At 44.2% G+C, this 24,396-nt stretch overlaps 1 long non-coding RNA gene across 1 annotated transcript; it reads right to left on the bottom strand.

Moving 5' to 3' along the window:
• Window positions 1-8,835: 8,835 nt before the first annotated feature.
• LOC149326337 (uncharacterized) lies at window positions 8,836-20,097 on the bottom strand. The gene is made up of 3 exons (XR_016286402.1): window positions 19,942-20,097; window positions 19,176-19,266; window positions 8,836-9,292 (listed from the first exon to the last, which is right to left on the bottom strand). It is a non-coding gene; the product is annotated as an uncharacterized LOC149326337 (long non-coding RNA).
• Window positions 20,098-24,396: the final 4,299 nt, after the last annotated feature.

The following is a 24,396-nucleotide window of genomic DNA, read 5'->3' as shown; positions in this document are numbered from 1 at the left end:
CGTCCGAAAAAAATTGACAGTAGTTTAGGTCTGGTTAGCCCTGGAGGATTGCGAAAGCAACGAGGACAAAGACAGAGTCGACAGAGAGCTCACGGCAGCGTCGGCGGCCCCGGCATGCTAGCTATGCGCCGCTACTGCGCATGCGCAACTGGCGAGCGCGGCGGCGTCACCTCTGAGTCACCCGTGCAGCGACGGCGGCGGCGCGCCAGCTGTGCGCCGTGTGACGTCAGTGCTTCTCGCACATGCGCCGTACGACGTTTCGTCAGCTCCGCGAAATGGCTCGGCGACTCGCGTAGTGTTGCTTTCGCAACAAAAGAAAAGCTTTGCCAACGTGGCAAGGAGAGCATGCGAGGCAGTGGCTTTGTGCCATCGGGCAGTTGCTCTTCAGGTTGTGGTAGCGTGTGTTAGCGTGTGTTGGCTTCAGTTTCCTGATAGAGCGCAGTCATTTGCATTTAAGGTGCTCATCTTGGATGTGCGAGTGTGAGAAGGCAAGTGCAGTGCCAGTGTTTCAAATCACTTTAATGTGTGGAAGTGCCGCCTAGGATTAAAACGCACGTCGCAGTGTATGAATGGTGGGAATGGCCGCGCAAGCGCAACCTCTATACTCCACTGCGGAGAAGGTGGACATTGTGATCGCTTATGCGAGCGCGCAAATGGAAGCGGAGCTGGCATGCAGACAGAATGCTGCCCAACATCCTTGTCGTCGTGTGCCGACTCGTGCCACGTTCGTATCGGCATTAACTGACTTAATTTTACTGGATCAGTTAATGTTCAGAAAAGGACGAGACCAGGGAGTGCAAGTGATAATTATGACACTGATGTCCTCGCGCATGTTTATGTCAGGCCAGAAGTAAGTTTCAGGGAAATCGCCAACACGTACGGAGCCAGCCCGGCATCAGTTAGGAGGTCACTATTAAGACACAGCTACCAGCCCTATCATGTGTGCCTTCACAAGGAACTTACAACGAATGACTTCTAGTAACGGCTCGATTTTTACAGCTGGTGCCTAAATAAATGTGATGAAGACAAGGAATTCTTGCACAAAGTGCTTTTGACCGATGAGGCCCAATTTTGCAGGGACTCCAATGTCAGCTTGCACATTGCGCATTATTGATGCGACAAGAACCCACATTGGCTACACTAGCACAAGCACCAAGTAAGATGGCCAGCAAATGTTTGTTGTGGCATTTATGACGGCCGTATTGTCGGTCCTTACTTCATCGACGGAAACCTCACTGGGGAAAAGACAAAGACTGCGTCCTAAAAGGCGCCGTCACTGAATTTGTCTCAGAGCCACCACTGGCCGGGGTGAAAAAAATGTGGTTTCAGCATAACAGAGCCCCGCCTCATTTTCTTCGTTCCGCAGTGCAATTTTCAGACAGCACCATTCCTAACCAATGGGTGGGGGGGGGAGAGCATGGCCTTCAAGATCACCCGATTTGTCACCACTGGATACCTAACTCTGGGGATACGTTAAGAATCAAGTCTTAAATACTGAGCCAGCGAGCCTAGAAAGCCTCTAGAAGCGTATCAAGATATGAGTTGAAAAGATTCCCCTAGAGATGCTCATTTCTGCTTTGAATTCCAGCAAAGACCGCATTCTACTCTGCGTAGCAACGGACGGCAACCATTTTGAACACGTGATGTGGAAACGGCTTCTTTTCATACCATATTTTAGTTATTTCCTGCAGTTTCCAAGTGGGGCTGCAACCGCCTAAATTCATAAAAGGAACAAATTTCATTCATTCCTGCTTGTTATACAACTAGAAAGTGCTAAACATCTGCGGACAAGGTTTCCTAATCAAGTACTAGAACTTCTTAGAGCACAGGACGTGTCTGGTCCAGGGCACGGGTGCCGTATTCAGCCGGCCGGTACGGAGTACCTTATTGATAAAATTGAAATGTTTGCAGTTCGAATCTTTCCATCTACGAAGTCATTTTCATTTATTGTAGCAGTCTGGCCGATACGGCATAAAAGAAATAGACGCTAAACGAAAAATACAACGCATGTCGCTATACCGGCACTACTTAACGTTAAACAGTAATCTGCACACTGTCAGAGAAGAGTACCTTATCCGTTCCACGAAGCTAGTGACAAAATAAAAAAGTTTAAAACACTCCTAATTTAACCAGAGAGGCATAGCGCCAGGTGTGCTTGCTTATCAGTGGTCCCAAAAGCGACGGCCGTGTAGCCGAGGATGACTATAATTGTTCTTCCTCCGAGCGACGGAGCAGTCGATAACGCCGGCCGCGGTCTAAGCTCAGCGCCGAGGTCCTCTAGCAACGAAAGTTAGCACACGAGTTTTGAACTGGGCGATGCGTTCTTTGCGACACGTCACCAGCGTACGCTTCGGTTAAGCCATACTTCCGGCGCTCATCGTGCTCTCAGTTTCGGTCGCGTGCGGGTAAAAATGTCGAATTTCTTCGCGTTCCAGGGCTCTGACATGACATCATCTTGTTCACGGCATCAAACTCCCAATTGGGACTAACCACTCAGCAATGATAATTAAATTGTTAATTAGTGGGTTTCTGTTAATTACCTAGGTAATTAGAAGGGTTTTGTACCATATTGTGTCCGCTAGTGCAGAGAGTGTGATCCTACACTTTTCAGCTATACTGGACCCAATATTTTCAGGAATGTTTGAAAGTGTTCACTGAAACACCAGGTATGTATAAGAGGCGCAATTGACGCAGTGCACTAGTTTGTACCAGACAGCTGCTGGCACAGTAAGCGTAGACAAAATTCTACAGCACAATGGCTGAGTACCAGTGAATTGTCACTAAGTGCCTAACATAATTAACATAGTTTCTACCAGCAAATGCAGAAGGAAGAAGGAACTACACCTTTTACTGCTACGAGATTGACAATATTGATAACAAAATTTTTTTTTCGTCGACAGATTACCACAGTTCAACGAAAAACGGAGAAAAGAAGAAGACACGCAAGGTGGGAAGGGTGCTGTTTTACAAAGGATATAACCTTGGTAAAACTAAGGCCACAGCCTTAGGCTGCAAACGAAGACACGCAAGACAAGACGGGTGATGTAGCCTTATTTTTACCAAGGCTTGAGCCTTGGTAATACTACGGCTACAGCGCCCGTCCTATCTTGCGTGTGTTCTGTTGTCCATGTCCTCTAGCGCTGTGGGAATCTGGAGACGAAAAATACACCTTAAGAAAAATGCTGCCATCTACCGCAAGAAAACCGAAACGAGCAAGGAACGCCATGTTGGGGGCTTGTGTTCACGGAGTCAAAGTACGGAGCGGAGCGTGTGCGATTGCTTTATTTATGTTTTAGAGAACAATAAGGGGCGAAGAGGGGTCTGTGGACCTTTCTGGGTTGCCCACATTTCTGAGCGATTTCGCAGACACCTGCATTGCACATCTTCGGCTCATCTGCGATGCAGTGGAAAAAACTACTGCAAAAGAAAGACGTACAACAAAATATGGTGCATACCTGGAAATATTTTTTTTCAGCATTTGGCGCAATGCATGCTTTACTCAACATCTTGTTTACATTGGAACTAAGATGGTCTTCTGAAAACTGCTGCTTAATGTACAATTGCAAGATAACTTTGTGTACCATGCTACAGTGAGGTCAGTTATCTGAAAGAAGTCAGAACAGGAATTAGTCGAGCATTAGGGACGTTATGAGCTGTTTTCAAATTTACATAAAGCCTAAAATGCCTGGTGATAGCATAGCCACCTGATAAACCCGTTCCGGTGGCTCACTGGATAAGGCGTTGTGCTGCTGAGCCGAATGACGTGCGTCCGATCCCGGCGGCAGCGGCCGTCTTTCTGACAGAGACGAAAAACAAAAACTCCAGCGTAGTTTCAGCGCATTTTACAGATCCCCAGGCTGTAAACATTAATCCGATGCCCTCCACTACTGCGCGCCTCATAGCCCAAGTGTATCTTCGGCGGGTTAAAAAAAAAACGACCTGAACATCTGTGTTGCTCGCATTTCGGCGCCCCACGATAGTAGGTATTCGGCAAAGGGGTGGCCCGAGCATGACTTCCGACGCTGCACTGTGGGTCATACTTTCACTTGGAAAATGCGATCTCACAAAGTACGCGACGATCGAAGAGCCGACCAGGAACGGTAAATGATAGATTTACGCTGCCTACTGCGCATGCTACTTACTGGCACGGGCTACGCGAAGGTCCGTTGCGGATCCGTTCGGCTGTGACTCTTCGCAAATTTAAGACTGCGTAAGACTTGCATAAAAGCAACCCGAAGGTTCAGGTTAAAAAAAAAAGACGGGCACGTGAAGCCGAGCGGCAGACGCAAAACTAATCCCGCGTGAGAAATTACTAGTTGACCGACGCAGTGCGCCGTAACTGCTAGCAGGCAGAAGGGCTCCTCGGCAAATGCAAGATAAGGAAACAGCCCACTTATTAGCCGTTTTAGTTCTGCAAATGGTTTATTGGTTTATTGGGGTTTAACGCCCCGATGCAACTCAGGCTATGAGGGACGCCGTAGTGAAGGGCTCCGGAAATTTTGACCACCTGGGGTTCTTTAACGTGCACTGACATCGCACAGCACACGGGCCTCTAGAATTTCGCCTTCATCGAAATTCGGCCGCCGCGGCCGGGATCGAACCCGTGTCTTTCGGTTCAGCAGCCGAGCGCCGTAACCACTGAGCCACCGCGGCGGGGCGTTCTGCAAATGTTATTCTTGTTGTGACTTCGTCTAAGTCTCGAAAAGCACTCGACTCTCGAAAGAGGCTTCCAGCTGCCTCGCATCGTGCTCCAGGCAAGGAATAAAGAAAAAAAAAGTGCTCGAAGCTAGCACTCTTACCTTGTTTCCTTGGTTATCCTTGAGTCCTCTTTGTGTACAGCAAGGTATAGAGCAATATTTGGGCATCTCGGACGGTGAAAAATGCCAACGTGCGCGTCGCTATTCCTGTACTGCCATAGACTGCGGTATCCAGAAGCCCCCAACATGGCGGAAACGCGCGCGGTCAGCGCAAGTGGGCGCCAGTTTTTGCATAACATCTATGATGAATGAACTAGTCCAGACCAAATTCCCAATTGTTCATAACAGGAAAAGCTTATAAACTAGCAGATTCTCCAATTCAATCTCTTAGAGTGACATGGAACTTAAAGTCTACACTCTCTCACAAGTATTGAGCGCTGAAGAGAACAATGAAAATACAAGAGCACAAAAAGCGGTGACATAGGCTGCATGCTTTTGTGAGCTAATGTTTGTTCACCAACAAGCCCAGAACTATTGTTTAGTCTGAGTAAAGAGCAAGTTACCTATCAACTTGACACTATTCGCACGCACACCTTACTATTCGAATGCAGTAAAACCGGTAGCATGATAAATCGCTCTCTGGGTTAGCAAAGAATAATGCTAGGTGTATGCGAAAATCGCCGCACACTAGGGAACTCAGAGTACAAACGAGCTGCTAATTTCTTGCCCATCAACATTTCACGTTTACTGTTTTATACTTTGCTTGCTACGATACTGTAAAAAAAAAGTTGACGCCGTCCACTCAACCCCCCCCCTCCCCCCGCCCTCCAAAAAAAGCGACCTGGCAGCAGAATTCGTCTTGTAGAGCTAAAATCGTATCAGGATTACTGTCCAATGAGAATCAGATACAGTGCTGCCGTTGATGAGACCAATGCACGCAGTACGTGCCACAGAATCGTGCGCACTTATTTACTCGCCCCTTTCTTAACGGAGTCTGTGCTTAGGACTTACCTGACTGAATGGTTGCGAGCAGTGTGAAATATGTTGCGTTGAAGAGACGACCCGCAGCGTTCTTGCGCACAGGAGACGAAGGACCAGAGCCTGCAGCGAAAGAAAGCTTGGGAAAGATGCTTGCACATTGCGCCACCGCGGTGGTGCGTTGTACGCGAATCGGCTCCTTCCGGCCGCTTCGCGACCGACTCAAAACAAGAAATAGCAACAAGTAGAGGCTCGCGCACACAATCCATGATAAACAATCTTTACTGGATGTACCACAATTTGATGGCAGAAAAAAAACAACTGACCAAACGAAGAGGTCACTTAAATGTGCGGTTGAAATTCGGCTCAAAGAATCCGTAGATGAGCTGCGCCGCGACGATCTGGTGTGCGCTGTTTCTTTCAGACGTTGACTCTTTCGCGAAGATGTCGCTCACTGGAGCGTGAAAGATCGATGAAGGGTCCACGATGAAGTAATCGCTGAGCACAACCGAACACGAAAGGCACACGGGCCAGTACAACGCAAAAAGAAGAACGCGCCGTGACTCGCAGGCACGGCGCTCTGCGAAACTACGGAAAACGGGATAAACAGCGGCTTCGTGGTCGACTTTAGGGGAGCAAAATAGCCAATCCAAATAGACAGGAACGTTACCTAAAGAGAAAAGGGTGAAACTAGAAACCATTTGAAACGTAAAAACCGTAGCGCAAAGAGACGAGGGCACAGAAAGAACGACAACACATGGCGCTAACTTCCAACAAAGGTTTATTTCACAAAGAAAGGTGGTTTTATATCGCATCAAGACCAACACGCCATCAAACCATATGCTAGCAAGGCGTATCAGCCAGATATGCGCGCTCTTTTGCCAGCAATGATACAGAGGGGGTACTAACACAATCATCTTTCAAAAGTGATATCCATTCCGCTTCTATGATTTCTCGTGTCAACCGGTTAATGTGCACTTTTAAAACCATGCATTGTTCAAGAAGCGGTATGCAGTGACAAGAACGGCAGTGGGCTGACAACCCTTTTCCACGCATATCATCTACGTCACGCCCATGCTCTCGAAGCCTATCATTCAGGCATCGGCCGGTTTGCTCTACATACTGCTTGCCACAGGAAAGAGGAATCTGATAAACGACATTTTCAATACAATTGACAAACTTTTTCCTATGTTTTTTCGTACAACCAACACCCTGTTTAGATTTTTTGAAACGTTTCGTACACAGATGACTCAACTTCTTAGGTGCCCAAAAAAACACTCTGGCTCCCGAACGTTGCGCTATTTTTTTTGAGATTATGAGAAAGCTTATGAAAATAAGGAATGACGGCAACTTTTCCTTTCTTACTCATGGCTTCCTGGTTATCCTGGCCTTTTTTATTGCAGACGTTCTTCAAAACACCTTCCGCCACAGACACTAGGACATGGGAAGGGTATCCAGCATTTTCAAGCCTCTTACACTGCTGAAATAACTCTCATGCATGAGGTGCGGGCAAGACTTCTTCAAACAATTAAAAAATTAAAGGCTAGCAATAGATCTTTTTACAAGCTTAGAATGGGCTGAATGAAAAGGTAACAATGGTTTTTCGCCGCGAGGTTTGAACATCCAGCACGTCCGGTCATGATGCATTGTAATGCTGACGTCAAGGAATTGGATAACCCTGTTTTCAGGTAGTTCAAACGTTAGTTCAAGAGGACTTAAATGGTTACGAAAAAGAGTGAGAACATTAAGAACAGCATCCATAAAGGAACTGTCATTACTGTTAAGAACAATCAGAAAATCGTCAACGTACCTAAAAATCTTGACTACACTGGTATCTTTTACAATATCAGCAAAAGACCTGTCCAAATGGGCTAAAAACAAATCGCTGAGGATGGGTGCAATGCATGAACCTATACAGATGCCATCTTTCTGAAGATAAGGTTTTTCATCCCATACTATGAACGTTGACTTGAGATATAATTTCAAAAGTTCTAAAAATCTGTTCACTGAGATGGCAGAAGCATTTTGAAAAGCAATCGGCCTTTGCTGGTCTATACATTCTTCAATACAGGATAACAAAGCATCATGCGGAATGGAATAGTACAGATCTTTTATGTCCACAGAGAAAGCGCATAGGCCTTGTCCCTCATGTGACTTGAAAAAATCCAGAACCTGCTCAGAATTACGGACAAGAAAGGGATCCTGAATGGAAAGCAGTTTTAGTTTTTCTTATAGGCACATGGCAACCGATTTTTCCCTAGTACCATTCTCCGATACAATAACTCGGAAAGGAACATCAGTTTTATGTGTTTTTGCATTGAAGAAAATGTGAAGAAAATCCGTTTTACAATCCGTAATTCTTTTGAAAACAGAACCAAGGTCTAACTTTTTGCAAAGTTTCTTCGTTTCAGCTTTTTTCTTTAAAATGTTTACAGTTGGATGGCAGTTAAAAGCGGAGGACAGAGCTTTACACGCTTTTTCATTAAACATACCAGACGGAAACACGGCAAACCCTCCTTCTTTATCTGCAGGAAGGAGGCACAATAAATGCTGCTCGAGATACGACTTAACCCGATTTACAGGAAGACTGGAAGGCTGCCACTTACATCTCAGCAAGGTATCGACGCCTGCCGAAACACACCGGTCAGCCTCTTGTTCAGGGACGATTCGGGAAATCTGGTGAAGGAACGTGAGCCGCTCCGCTGAAGACGTACTTGGCTCCAGAGCAAACTTAGGACCCAACGATACACTGTAAAAAATAAAACACCTCTAAAGGAGTTTCCAGGTGTCTATAACTCGCACCCTTGCACCCGGCCCAGAAGGGTGTTTTGTGATTTCAATACACCTTTAACGTGGGGTGTTTCATGAAAGAACCAACCCGAAAATGATACAACTTGACCCAAAGGTGTTGAGGTGTATCACACGCTATTACCACCGAGCCACAGGAGTTTCATGCTTCTTACACCCCTACACCCTTCAGGAAAAAGCATGCAATGGGTTCATAATTTGTTCCCACTTTTATTACTTTTCTTAAGCGTTCTTTAAATTTACCATTATAATGCCTACGTATTGCAATATACCTGTATTACTGGAGCTCTTCATAGCAGTAAACAGGCTGTATGCACCTAAGAAAAACGTTTATTGACAAAACTCACAAAACTGCAGAAATGCTGAATGTTTTTATTAGAACAAAACACATCCATAAAACAATGCACAAGAAGCTTCTCCAATGAATTCCTCACTGCCATCCAAAGAACTTAAAATTTTAAGGTACAACAGCACCATACCTGCTGTTATTGGGTTTAGGGTGCTGCAAGAATAAGGTTCCATTGCACTTACTCTACCTCCTAATTTTTCAGAGCAAACAGAATGAAAAATTCATGCTTGTGCAGCCTTCTATACCAGCCTGAAGAAGGATTGGACTGTGACGCTAACTCCCAGGAAAAAGCAAAAAAGCAAACTTAAGGCAGCTTATGCTGAACACCCATATTCCTGACATTATGGCAGTTGTGGAGTGAGCCGCAGTGGTAAACCTGCTGAGTAGTCATCCTCCCTCGACGAACAGGTTCTCAGCCACCTCAGGATTGTCTTCGGTGAACAGCATACATGGTGTGAGTCTGCATTTCAGACAAAAACAGTAAAATATTTCATATCAGTTTACACTGCTCAATGGTCCTTATAAATGCCAACATATTGCTCATTAAAAATGTGTTTTATAATGCATGCTAACGCTAACAGAAAGAAGAAAATCTGTCCAAGTGGCAAGCAGGCGCCAGCTGTTATTTTTTGAACCATTCCAAAGAGGCCACACTGTGGTTTAGAAAAAATAGCTCTAAATGGCATTATATAAACAATGTTTTAGCTAAAAAGCTAGATGTTATGAAATGGAATGAAGGTGGTGAGGCCATGCAATTAATTCTGCACGAACTGCTACAAGCTAGTGCAAACCACTGGCCTACCTGGCGGGTAAACTGATTATAAAAGGCACAAAACACCATGACAACAAAGGCGAAAATAGAGCACTTCAAAATGCTTTACAATAAACCGAACAACAAGTAATGTGCAACATTCACTGTAACAGAAAGCACAGTATCTGATCAAAGTCAGCAATACGACCCCTTATATGAGAGTGGTCGGCTGCAACTAACGCAAAGCATGCATTCATTATTACACCAAGCAAGTGACATCTTGAAAGGCAGGCAACAGTGCTAAGTTAACATATCTCCCATGTCCGCAGCCAGTAAACTCAAAAATCCATCAAGAAAAATTTGCACAAGGCCACTAAACTACTACAAGAAAAGGAGCTCGGCCAGTTGGTGCATGAATCTTTGCAAAACCACGCAGGATAACAGGACACAGACAAGACAGGTGCAGCGATAACAACTTCGGAATTCATTGTTTAGTTTGCAATGAATACAGGAAGCATCATCCAAAATACAAAGAAGGAAAGTCATGGAATCGTCATTTTGTCAAATCTGTCGTGATTATTTATCCAGGTAGTTGTTTTCTTTTTCGTTAGAGTTAGTGATGATGTGCTTAAACAGGTTGAACAATTCTTATGTACTATGCACGTCTCTTACATTTCCTCAGAATTTTACATTGTAGAAAGTGTGATATACACTCACAGTCCGATACGTGTCTTGGTAGCTTGCTACCATATCCTTTCTCAGTATTCCGACATGTTGCATTAGATAAATGTTAACATGCTGGCCTTATTTCCCAACACAGGACGCTCCGCGTGACGGAGGGATCTTGTAAACTAAGCCACTGTCGCATGCCATGAATTTGTCTCTGTGCTTCGTCTTATGCTGGGCTGTTTTTGAAGCACCTTTGCTAGGAGCTTTGCATACTACGTTCAGCTACTTTCTGTGAAAAAGCAAATGAAGCCACTGCAAAGAACTTCCACAAGCTGCAAACGCACGTCAAGCCAACAACTTGACCAAACTAGGGCTGGTTGTGAAAAAGAGTGAGGGCCTATGCCTGAATGCCTTCTTTATGGCAACAACGCAATGATAACTGGCCTTTCAGAGTAATTGTCTCTGAACAAGAATCGTGGCAGCAACCCTTAGGGCAGTATCTGCAAGAATTGCTTTCCTTGCTCACCGTGGAAGACCTTTTCCTGGTAAAGAAGCCAGAAGTGTCCGCATTCCTCTTGAACAGCCGTCTAGAAGGAGTGTATTCTCATTGTCATCAAGGATTAACATTACACGCTGCCACATACCACCTTGTTTGAGACGGTAAGAGAAGGCATTGATTCAATGGGAGCAGCACGATTCCAGAACCAATGCAGAATTAATGCTGATAGATTCCTCGAGCTGCTAACCATCTATTATTTTAGTTTAATGACCTGCACACACAGTGGCAAGGAGTATGCACCAGTTCCTGTGTTGCACTAATTCTCATTGTCCTGCTAGCCTGTCAAGATAAAGATAGCCAACTATTAAAAAGCTTTGCATGACACCAATTTGATAATGACCTTCGAATTCTTGGATGACTTCCAAGTAATCCACAAGCTTCATAAACAAGGGCAAAACAACGGCATTGTTCACATATTCAAGACCTTCTCCGAAATCCTTGCTGGAGGTACAGCTTCTCGATCTATGGCTGCACATCAGAGAGGCCCATATGTGCTGGTGTTATGTTTGTTATGTTCCACAGTCGAAAAAAAGACTGTTGCTACTGGCACACTAAAAAATGTCTCAAACAGATTGTGTATTGACTGTCGGCAGGAAAGCGTTGAGGCCCAACTAACATAGTTACCTGAAGCTAGTTTCCCGGATGACCTCGTCTGCAGCCTTCGCTTGAAGATAATGAAAGAAATTTACTGATCCACGCCAACAAGGCTTCAGAAAGAAGAATGGAAGTTAGCTGTGACGGCATATGTGCATGGTATCAGCCACACGCAAGAGAAAGTGGTCAGGCGAGCTGGTGTGAACTTACTAAACAAGGTGCCTAAGTCACTGTCGCATGCTGCGGATTTGACAGCCTTCTTTTATACCAGGCTGTCTTTGAAGCACCCTAGCTGGGCGTGTTGCATACTAAGTTCACATCAGCCTGCCTGACCACTTTCTTTAGTGCGTGGCTGATACCATGCACCCATGACCTTAATCACCGTGTTGCCCAGTACCCTACTGGCTTCCACGTACTCCTCTGGCTCCCTGCACACCATGTGGGCCTGGGTGAGAAGCTGCTGCCTCGTTGCGTGGTTCCTTACCGCGTCTTCTCTTCAGGCAACTGAGCAATGTGACCTATGAAATCACGTCCCTGCACTCCCGCACTCTTCTCCCGGCCCCCTCCACAAAGCTCGTGCACGTCACCTCTCTTAAGCCCTACCATTCACACCACCTTAGGGCGCCCAGGGGCTGTGGTTCCTTCCGCGAGGCGGAGGGGGTAGTGCTACAGTGCAAGTCGCAAGGCGAAGAGGACGTTGTTTTGACACTGGGCAGTTGACGACAACAGAGACGCTGCAGCTAGCGCTCGGGGTGACTTGGTTTGGGGTGCCTTCTGAGTGCAACCTGTCGCGCCTGCTGCTGAGCTAAAACCCATAATAATATGCTATGGCAGCTACGTTCCGTTCTTTCTGAAGCCTTTTAGAGGTAGATAGGCAAATTTCTTTAAACTGAAGCCATGGCTGCAGATGAGGTCATCTGGGAAATCAGCTTCAGGTAGCCATGTCAGGTGGGCCTCAAGGCATTCTTTCTGACGGTCAATACAAGAGCTATTTAGGATATTTTTCAGTGCGCCAGTAGCAACAGCCTTTTTTTCGACCCTGGGAAGTAACGCCAGCACATATGGGTCTCTACAAAGTACAGCAATAGATCGGGAAGCTGTACCTCCAGTGGCATTTCTTTGGTCAGCTCAAAGTTAGCAAGAACTTCGGAGAAGGTCTTGAAGATGTCAACAATGACTTTGTGTTACCCTTGGTAATGAAGCTTGTGGATTACTAAGAAGTCGTCCACAAATCGGAAGGTCGTTATCAAACTGGTGCCATGCACACCTTTTTAATAGTTGGCTATTTTGACAGGCTAGCCGCCCAATGAGAATTAGTGCAACGCTGGAACTGGTGCATACTCCCTGCCACTGTATGCACACATCATTAAACTTTACATAGGTAGAACGGAAGTAGATGGTTAGCAACTCGAGGAATCTATCCGCATTAATTCTGCACAGGTTCTGGAATTGTACTGCTCCCATTGAATTAATGCCTTCTCTTATCGTCCCAAACAAGGCAGCATTTAGCAGCGTGCAATGTAAGTCCTTGATCAGAATGAGATGACAATTCTTCTGTACAGCTGTTCGAGAGGAATGGGGACACTTCTGGCTTCTTTACCAGGAAGAGGTCTCCCACGGTGAACAAGGAGAGCAATTCTTACTGCCCTAAGGGTTGCTGCCTTGATCCTTGTTCAGCGACAATTACTCCGAAAGGTCAGTTATTGTTGCGTGTTTTTGCAATAGCGAAGGCATTCAGGCATAGGCCATCACTTTTCTTCATAGCCAGCAATAATTTGGACAAGTTGTTGGCTTGACACAAGTTTTTAGGTTTCGTTCTTCACTGTTTGGCGCTTGACCTTCTTTTGCAGCTTGTGGAAGTTCTTTGCGATGGATTCATTTGCTTTTTTGCAGAAAGTAGCTGAACGTAGTATGCAACGCGCCCAGCAAAGGTGCTTCAAAAACAGCCCAACACAAGATGAAGCACCGAAACAAATTCACACCATGCGACTGTGGCTTAGTTTACGAGATCCCTCTCTCATGCGGAGCGTCGTATGTTGGGAAATAAGGTCAGCGTGTCAACATTTGTCTAATAGAACAAGTCGGCAATACTGAGACAGGATATAGTAGCAAACTAGCAAGACATGTGCCGAACTGTGAGTGCACTCCACACTTTCGATGATGTAAAATTCTTAGGAAATATAATTAATAGCTCATGCCGAGATATAAGAGACATGCATGACACATAAGAATTGTTTAACCTATGGAAGCACATCATCACTAACATCAACGAAAAAAGAAATTGACTATCTGGATAAATAATCCCGACAGATGTGACCAAATGATGATTCCATGACTTTCCTTCTTTTGTATTTTGGATGATATTTCCTGTATTTATAGTGAGCAAAGCAATAAATTCCTCAATTGTTAGTCAGCGCAGTACCTGTGTCTTCCTGTCAGTGCCCTGTTACCCTGCACGCTGCTTTGCCTAGACTAATATACTATCACACATTAAGAGATGAAGTCTACATCTGGAAAAAGACCACAAGGGGTTCCAAGCTGTTTCCTTTCTGGCTCGCGTTCCCCTTCTTGGAGGCATACATGCACCATGTAGTGAACAAAAGTACAAAGTAGATAAATAGAATTGATCATCTTGCATATATCACTACTGTAAAATGGTGTTAACAAATGGCCACATTCATCCTTAGGACAGATCTGCATTTCATCTGTCATTACATATGAAACATGAAACTACCAAGCAGCCAGGTGAATGAATACATTTTTGCCAGAAATTTACCAAAGGTACACACAGTGATACCATTCCAGTGGATCAGTTGAGTACGCTGCTCAGGAGCAGCAATATTCATATGGGGTGAACGCTAGCAGCATAAAATATTGGCAACGCAATACAAGTTTGCATACAAGATGCGAAATAAATGGCATGATATGGAACCATTCCAATTATGCAAGCGGAAAAAATTGCATTCAACCTACACTGCAATATTAATCGAGCTACAAAAATCATATAAAGGCTTCTTCAAATCAGCGTACAGTTGGCATTTACATGCCATTGGGTCATTCCATGCCAACTGTTCCAGGCTTAGCACTGAATCTTCGATTTCTTAAAAAAAATTCATGGCTTATTGCATGGCTTATTACTTAGGCAAACATTATCCCAGCTTGTTTTAGGCGGAGTAATTTTTTCGCGTCGTGGCCGCTGTCTCATGTTCGAAAGTGATAGCCAAACGTAACCTTGGAAAAAGATTTGTAAAAAGAAACATTCTTATGCAGGACTATGAAGTTTCTGTTATATAAATTAAAGGTATTACATATCCAATGCAGTAAATTGAACTTATTTTGTTTTAAATAAAACATGTAATAAGTACAAAATATAAAAATTTGAAATCTTTTATTAAATTTTATGTTCTCACAGTAGTTATTCTATTTTCTAAGCTGTCGAGAAGGCAAAGGCGATAAAAATCTTTGAGAGAGCAAAACACGTAAGGCAAGCGGGCGAAAGCATTCTAAAGTCGAGAAAATTTGCTTTTTGTGACATATTCAGTAGTCTACTACATAATGAGGTGATCTTAATTAAATTATGAAAGATAGAAAGTTAAACAGTACTATTTAATGGCATTTATTTTTAGTTTATTTGGAGCTCTTTTTTTGTTTTAAGCGAGAAAACAATCTTAAAAGTTGAGTCCCTGCGTTCAACATCGACACTGCTCAGTGCTTCCTTTTCACTCCAGCACACTTTGCCACCAGCTGTAAATTACACAAAACCAGCACTCCGCTGCCCGAATACAATGGTGTGCTGGTCTTCGATGCCACCAGCTTCAGCAATAAAGAAACCTGCTGAAGGATAGATTTACAAAAAGTAAAAATGAAGTGGCCACATGGCAGGACGGCTCTCGTTGCTCGACACAAACAGTACTCAGCCGGGAAGCACTTTAACGGCTTGGTGGAAGTGTGAGGCCCCCTGCAGCAACAGAAAGCATTCAGAGGCCATAGAAAGGTCAAATACTGATCCTCTATAAGCGGTTTACATGGGCGGAGAAAACCATTAAGAGTGTCGTAGCCCTCTGGGTGCTCCAACAAATGATTCAAGAAAATAAAGGTGAACTGACTAGGCGGTTTACAAAAGTGCTACCATTAAAAGGAATACGCATTTTTCACCACATCAAGCCTTTATCTTTCTCTCAATGGTGCATGCTGGACTTAAGTCATGCTCGAGTTTAAACTGACAAAATTTGAGCGAATATGCCAGCAGACTTCTCAAAACCAAAATATGAGGAGCATCCACATGGAGCACCGTGCAGCAAAGCTTTGTGTCTTCTTGATGCTGGCTCTAGCGCGCACCGCAGTGTCGAGCAAGCAGCCAGCAATGCTGGCGTTGAAGGTAGAGACTCAAATTGCGAAATTATTTTCTCGCCTAAAACGAAAATTACTCCAATTAAAATTTTAGAAATGTCAAAGCCATTAGAAAGTAAATGAGGCCAACCTCACTGTGCAACTGGTGGCTGAATATGCCTCAAAAATAGAATTTTTTTTAGCTGACTGACATGCCTCGCGTTTTTTTCATCTCTGAAACACTTATTCCATCCTTTGCCTTTTGGATAACCCAGAAAAATGGTTTAAATGACTGTTATGAGAACATAAATTGGATAAAAAATATCAATTTCCAATATTTTTGTACCTTCTTTCATGTTTTATACATGAGTCCAATTTATTGGATATGAAAGCACATTCTTTATTTACATGAAAAAGTTTCAGTCATGCGTAAAGCGTTTATTTTTAACATGTTTTTTTGCAAGACTTAGCTTTGCTATTGCTTGTAAACATAGGACGGTGGCCACGACATGAAACTTCTTTTTCTCTGCCAAGAACATGCTGGAAAAATCTTTGTCATGGTAATAAAATAAGCCATGATTTTTTTGTTTCTTTAAGAAATCAAGTGCAGTCGAGTGCAAAATCTGGATAAGGTGGCGTGGAATCACCTTATTCAGTATTGCACAGCAACAAAATACACAGCCATTTATCACAAGGCATATAGCAGCTTCCATATAATTCAATATATTGGCTGGACTTTAAGAGGCTTCTGTAACACTAGAAAAATTACAATTGCAAGTTACAAAGAGGACACCAATCTGAATCTTTACATTGTACAGATGTATAACCCTGACACTGAGAACTCCCACTCCCCTACTTGGATGGTGGCATTGTTCCTGCCAGTCTACCTAATATAGTCCCCGCAATATCATAATGAGTCGAGCATTTTGCCTTCTGTAGACGTGAGCAGCAAAGGAGACTTAATGCTGCTAATAACAAACATAAGCATCCTAAGAGTTTGGTAAGCTTGCAAAATTTAAGCTTGTTCGGTTCCAAAAAGATGCAATAGCAATCTGAACGGTCATTCATTCAAACCATGCGAATGCAATTGGTAAAATGGCTTCACAATGTAAAAAGTTACTTTCTTGAACTAGTCGGTACATGTTCGTCAGCATGAAGGGCACAGAATGACAGTAATGGGATGAATGAACTAGACAGACTCGGCGCTGACTGACGATCTAAAGATCGCCACAAAATAAACAAGTGAAAAAAGGGCACAACCAACATTTTTTTTGCAACAGTTTGCCTGCTTGCAAAACATGTGGCACTGCATTAAAGATTGTCTGCAAAGGGAAAAATGCTGGCGAATGAAAACAAAAAAAAGTGTTTAAAAATGTAGAAAAACCATTACTCTGCCGTCTAAACTGCTGAGGTAGCCTAGTTCTTTGCATGTGAGCACAACAGTAGGTTTGCTGATGCATTTGTCTTGCTCCTGACGGATCAAACACACCAACAACAATCTCCCGCGTGTGCTGGTCCTTATGTAAGTGTACAGTATGGTTGGCTGAAAGCAGAGGCGCAGTTTTCACACAACAGCCAATATATGACCATATTGCTTTCGGGAGGTGGTTTTAAGGAGCTCTTGTGATCTCTCAGACAGTCGTTTAGGCATCTCCTGTTTGACTGATACAGCCCGTTCCGCGGGATAGCTCACTTCTGTGCGCCACATTTTTGGGGCACTTGTACATAAGAGAATTCTTGGTTCTTTTCGCATTCTGCAGGTGCCAACCCTTCACAGTTGACACTCTTGCAGAGACGTTGCAATTTGCTTGGAGCTGAGAATACTACTCGCACACCGGCCCTAGCTCCTATTCTTTTCAAGTTGTGAGACACGTGTGAGACGAGATTGTTGTTGATGCGTTTGATCCATCAGGAGCAAGACAAGTGTGTCAGCAAACATTCTGTTGTGCTCACACGAAAAGAACAATACTTGGGGACAGCTTTCTGTGGCTATGCAGTGGAAGCTATGAGGGCAAGGCTTTTACAAGCGTGCCTCTTATCACACCGTCACGAGGGACAGAGATATATGTTTAAGCTGGCGGTGCGTGCTCGTACCTTCCACTGCATAGCCACAGAAAGCTGTCCCAGACTATAGGCTACCTTAGCAGCTTAGAAGGCAGAATAGTGATTTTTTCAGCATTTTTTATTCTTTTGTTTTTATTCGCCAATGTTTGTTTTGCTTTATGTAGTCAATCTTTGATGCAGTTCCACGTGTCGGTAGTGCTCGTTTTTCATCTATTTATTGCCCATGCTCTGCGCAGTTGAAATAATTGTGATGCCAGCTACTGCTACCTCAAAAAAAAAAGAACAGTGGGGTTATGAGCCACACAGTTAGCTATTCTGCTTTAACATAGACCGGACTGGCATAAGTGACTGTACAGGAAATAGAAGATGTATTAAATCCAAAAAGCCATTCAGCTTGCTCTTGCCTACATCTGTAAGTGCACTCTTGGTGCCAGATGTCCCACAAACTAACCCTCTAGGCTTTCTATGCCATCGTTATCAATGGCTTTTAGTTGATTCTAGCTGCAGCTAACTAACTTGAATGCTGATGCTACAGTAAGGGTCTAGGTTTTTTTTTAATTATCATTCTTGATTGTCTAAGTATTCATACCTGCTTCTGCATTGGGCTTCTGACTGGCTTATTTAAGTGAGTGTACCTGCATTATATTTGTCATACTGAGACCCTTGCATATGCCCACATATATTTAGTTACAAAAGCAGGTCTTAAAGTGAGCACCCAGTGAGTAGGGGTTCTGTTTTAGCACAGGATTTTATTTTGCAGCACTTTTTGTAACAACCCATTTTCCATTATCAACAACTGATAACGACAATCTTTAGAAATTCCCAACTTCATGATACACAAATAAAGATGCACCAAGAAGCTCTAGTTTTTGTCCTAATCCCATTCACATCATACAAAACAAACCCATCCACACATTTGGCACTTCATTTGCCGTCTCTTGGAATCCACTCCGTTGGTCCTCAAGTGTAACGGAGAGGATTCTAAGAGAAGGCAAACGTAGCAGTGGGCGGCAGGAAGTTAGGTGGGTGGATGAGGTGAAGACATTATGCGGTAGCACACTTTTTATCACCAAATGCTAGTACCAAGTTCGCAGGGATATGGTAGCCGCAGCTGGCAAAGGCAGCCCTTTGCCCTGCAGTGGGTGTAATCAGGATGATGATGATGACGAGAAAACTACGTTCAACAACACTCAAACTGGTTTGCAATAACCCTATGCTGACAACGAACTAGCAAGGATGTACAAATAAATGAGGGCATGGTTAGGCTATGTACCCTGTTTCATGAAGCAGCTTGATGAAGGAAAGAAGGGAAAATGGCCCAAAAGAGAACCAAGCATACAACATAAAAAGAAGCTTGCAGCAAGAACTAAAACGCACCTTTGCTTCCATACTGCTCATGAATATTGCCCAGTGGCAACAAGGTGCAAGCTGTGGCTGTGGACTCCCATGTGGATGTAGATGTTTCCCCCTGCAGACATCCATTTAATACCATCACGATTACAGACCGCCAAAATTCGGAAATTAGGTCACTATGGCCAAACAATGAAGCTTTTAAAAACTTGAAAAAGCAAGCTAAATATACCTAGCTGGCACAGCACAGGATTCTTTTATCTGGATGACGTTGTAAAAACAATTAAAAACCAAAATAGATCGCAGCGTCAACAAATTTATGCAAAAACCTGGCCTGATGCAAAAACGACCAGCGGTCAGCGCCTGCAGCACACAAAATTGAAAGCTTATCTCAGACGTCCCGCTGACGCAACGCATTTTACGCAGAGATACAGAATAGACCTTACGCACGGGCGGAAAAATTACCATGTGCAGATAAACCGTAGGACAACGAATTTGACGAAATAGCGTTAAACGGCTTTAAATTTGACAGAACACACATATTAGAGCTCTTAAGTAGCATGAGGCAGTACTTTGCAACATTCGTTTCGTGAAAACAAAAACAGCTCTGAGTAGAATGATTCTCGGCGAACTCTGTTCAGTGCTGCTTCTCTTCCTGGATACACGGAAAGAGCTGTCTGTCTGCAGATCTCGGCACTTTGGTAATAGAAGCGGCAAGCCTTGAGGCCGCTCTTCCGTAAAATATGCTTTGAATAATGCAAACTAGCATGCATGAAGACATAGGATTGCTTACCATTCGAGGCAGGTGCGTAGCCGTGCCGAGCTGAAGTACGTCTCCAAACCCCCGCAACGCTCGTGTTTTTCATTAACGCCGACTTCAGGACAACGTTTCTACATTACAAATGCATTGTGGTGCATAAACACGCTCACATTATAACTTCGCCCTTGCTTCCTGATATCAAATCTTCAAAACGTGAGCGAGCGTCGGCCTTTCTGCCAATCTACAACAAAGAAACGCATTCGGCAGAGCCTCCAAAGGCTGATTCTGTTCCGATAAGTGAGATACGAGTACATGGACAGCAGTGAACGAACCTACGCACTACTCCAGTTATATATGCACAAAAAACACTTCAGTTCAATGCGGTACCTCGGAAAATGCGGTCGAAAACGCAGTTCACGTCAACCACTGAAGCCCGCACACCACGACGCCGCGGCCACACCACGTGACACACAACAGGCGGGAACATGGAGGAATGAAGGAAGGGCGGGAATAAATCAACAAAGGCCTGAAGGTACCGATGGCCACCTAGCGGCGGAAATGCAGTTTCAGTTTCAGTTTTGAATTCAGTTTATTGGGCTTTTTACAGTGCGTACGTAAGCTAGAATGTATTTGCAGCACCGGAACAGCATACGCAACGATTGCCAACAGTTACCAGCTACGGAAAATGCGAAGTGATTAAATTAGATATATTTCTTCGGATTCAAAAGTTACCATGAATTGGCCCCCTTGCCGTTTTTTTCTTTTACGTTCACTCCAGCGGCTGCAATTCGGTGGTGGCAAAATATATATTTAAAAAAGTGTAGCCTATATCGTCGTAGAAAGTGGAGGGAGCATGAAATGTATGGCAGGCAGGTCGTAGCACATTTTAGGACGGCGGCCTCACCGTCAAGCGACACCTCCGAAGCGCCGCACAGGGACGGTGCCAGGGCATTCGTGGTGAGGTAGCTCAGAGAGGTAGAAGATGGGCGGGAGGGCGCTAGGTTATGATGGATAGGCATAATGCCCCTAGGCCTGTGGCATTGCTCTTCATAAAATTAAATTAATCAACAAAACGCAGCGGTGATTGAGAGCAACACATAAGGCCGAATGCGTACTGCAAGGTCTGATCGCGACAGAAGTTTCTGCGGTCAAGTAGACCTTCGGCTCCCTTGGCGCTCTCATGGGCCCGCACAGCGTGCTTCCACTCGCGGCGCGCCTGTTACAAGAACAGCGGGAGGATGGAAATATTCGCTTAAGGTTCTAAAAGTTCTAGCTCATGTTCTATGTCCTGTGCGCTGCTGTGCGTAGACGATGTTCGCTAGTTTGTACAGAACGGAAACCGGAAGCACTGAATGCCTAAATTGTTCGTGTGTTGTGCGAATGTCAGTGCTCGTTAAAGGACCCACGATTGCCGAAAATAGTATGTAGTCCTCCACTACGGTGTCTCCGATAGCTCAGGTTTAGCTTTCAGACATTAAACGCCCTATACCACAGCATTTTTTTGTAATGGGTTTGCACAGGTACCTTCTGCTACTCGTTCAGTTTTTGTTCTCCTCCCTTTGATCTTTGAGCTTCTCAAGCTCTTCTGGGAACCTAATTAACTTCAGGTCTCCATAGTTACCTTTCTTCCAGTTGACACAGAGGTTGCTTCAAGAAATTGCTAAGTTGAGTCTTGTTGTTTGTGCGTAGTTTCGTGTGTAAAGTAGAATGCTTTCGCGTAGACAGTACTCCGTTTGAAACATATACAGGGTGTCTCACGTAACTTGAACCAGGGATTTTAAAAAGCGGTACACCGCAGCCAGCTGAAACCAACGATGCACTGTTCGCCATTATGTGGCGCTCCTCAGAATATTTTTTATTGCGCTTACTTTGTTAATTAACTAAGATGAATTATGCAAATTTTCAAATATTCACTTTAGTGCCAAGACCGTTACGTTAGGTTGTAGAGCAGATTTATAAACAACCAATCCAGTTCATTGTAGCATCGTATATATCTCATACGGGGTCCTTTTTTCCAGCATGTAAAAAAAGCCCGCGCGTCAGCACTTTCTGCAGCGGCGCGGCGGCCGTTCACTTCGCCACGGTCAGCGGGCACGCTGCGTTTGCTGGAAACGCCGTTGAGAGCGCTGCAATTTGGTAGCGCACGAGCGTAGTCACATGGTATTTTTTCATATTTCGCGGGCTTTCTTTAGATGCCGGAAAAAAGGACCCCGTATGAGATACCATGCTACAATAAACTGGATTGATTTTTTATAAATCTGCTCTACAACCTAACGTAACGGTCTTGGCACTAAAATGAATATCTAAAAATTTGCATAATTAATCTTAGTTAATTAACTAATTAAGCGCAATAAAAAATATTCCGAGGAGTGCCACATGATGGCGAACAATGTATCGTTGGTTTTAGCGGGCTGCAGTTAACCACTTTTTTAAAATACTTGATTCAAGTTACGTGGAACACCCTGTATTATCGCAAGACATTAACGTAATGATTTTTCTATTCACTGCGATGCAGTCGTAGCAGCTTCACCTTGATATGGATTCAATACAGGAGCACGTTATTATCAAAACAAGCAATGAGCACCCACATTCGTGGCATAGATATTATTCCAGCAATTTTTATTAGCATTTTTAATAAAATCAATAACTTTTTTTTCAGCTGCGAGTGAACCAATATTTTTCTCGCCACTGCATGTATGTTCTCGGCTGCGAAATATGTAAACCATGCCTCAAAGTGCAATCCTCAAAAGCGCATACTATCGCCCCCGCCAGAGCGTTTGTACTGCCTTCATAGTTGGGATCGCCATGTGGAATGTTGCCGTAACAATCGCGTCGATGCATCAGTGAAACGTGGATAAAATGCCGAAAACGCATGTTACTGCTTCACACGTGCACGTGTTGTTGTCACAGGAACCACGCCAACATATTTTGTCCCATAAAACACACGAGCTACAGCTATATTTTTTTTTACATTTCCCTTCCCCAATTAGTCCGGCATGCATAACTGAGGTGAAGCCAGCTTTACATTTTTTAAAGGAACACCCTTGCTTGCACTGGGGGGTTTTTTGGCCATATGCACCCGCCCCTAAAATGCTAGGTTGCAGGACGGGTGCAGGACGGGTGCACGAGTAACAGAAACTCCTATTTTGTCGGGTGCGAGGGTGTGTTAGTCAGTTTGTTCCCTTTAAAGGTGTGAAATTTTTTACAGTGTAGAACAGATTTCACATGGTCAGGAAGATCCAGTCCTTGCGGGGTATGGATGACATACCGGGGTGAAGATGGCTTGTTGCGAAGCTGACTTCTGAGATAGCTCAGTTGTCGCTGCCAAACGAAGTCCGCAGTCTGACTGACAAGCCGCTGGCACTCTCGAAGCTTGTTCCTTGCTGTCTCGAAGCTTAGCCCATTCTAAGCTTGTAAAAAGATCTATTGCTAGCCTTTCATTTTTTAATTGTTTGAAGAAGTCTTGCCCGCACCTCATGCATGAGAGTTGTTCTCAGCAGTGTAAGAGGCTTGAGAATGCTGGATACCCTTCCCATGTCCTAGTGTCTGTGGCGGAAGATGTTTTGAAGAAAGTCTGCAATAAAAAAGTCCAGGATAACCAGGAAGCCATGAGTAAGAAAGGAAAAGTTGTCGTCATTCCTTATTTTCATAAGCTTTCTCATAATCTCAAAAAAATAGCGCAACGTTCGGGAGCCACAGTGTTTTTTTCGGCACCTAAGAAGTTGAGTCATCTGTGTACGAAACGTTTCAAAAAATCTAAAAAGGGTGTTGGTTGTACGAAAAAACATAGGAAAAAGTTTGTCAATTGTATTGAAAATGTCGTTTATCGGATTCCTCTTTCCTGTGCCAAGCAGTATGTAGGGCAAACCGGCAGATGCCTGAATGATAGGCTTCGAGAGCATGGGCGTGACGTAGATGATATGCGTGGAAAGGGGTTGTCAGCCCACTGCCGTTCGTGTCACTGCATACCGCTTCTTGAACAATGCATGGTTTTAAAAGTGCGCATTAACCGGTTGACACGAGAAATCATAGAAGCGGAATGGATATCACTTTTGAAAGATGATTGTGTTAGTACCCCCTCTGTATCATTGCTGGCAAAAGAGCTCGCATATCTGGCTGATACGCCTTGCTAGCATATGGTTTGATGGCGTGTTGGTCGTGATGCGGTATAAAACCACCTTTCTTTGTGAAATAAACCTTTGTTGGAAGTTAGCGCCGTGTGTTGTCGTTCTTTCTGTGTCCTCGTCTCTTTGCGCTACGGTTTTACGTTTCAAATATGAACCAACAAGCTTAAGTATATACCCATCTAGAAACCATTGCTTCGCGCGTTTGCTTTTGTTCGGCTAGGCGCCCTGCTTCCCCTCTTTCTTTTCTCCGCTGACTGAGAGAACGTCATCCTGCATTCGCAGCAGTGTTCAACGGTCGCGCCGCCCGTATGCGGGGCGACAGCTTCGGTGCTTGCAATGTGCGGGTTGCTTGCATTCTTTT

Source organism: Amblyomma mixtum, chromosome 10 (assembly GCF_055824585.1).
Source record: "Amblyomma mixtum isolate Tamu chromosome 10, ASM5582458v1, whole genome shotgun sequence".
Classification (NCBI taxonomy): Eukaryota; Metazoa; Arthropoda; class Arachnida; order Ixodida; family Ixodidae; genus Amblyomma; species Amblyomma mixtum.
Note: the sequence above shows the minus strand (reverse complement) of the source record. Positions and strands in the feature narration are given on the sequence as shown.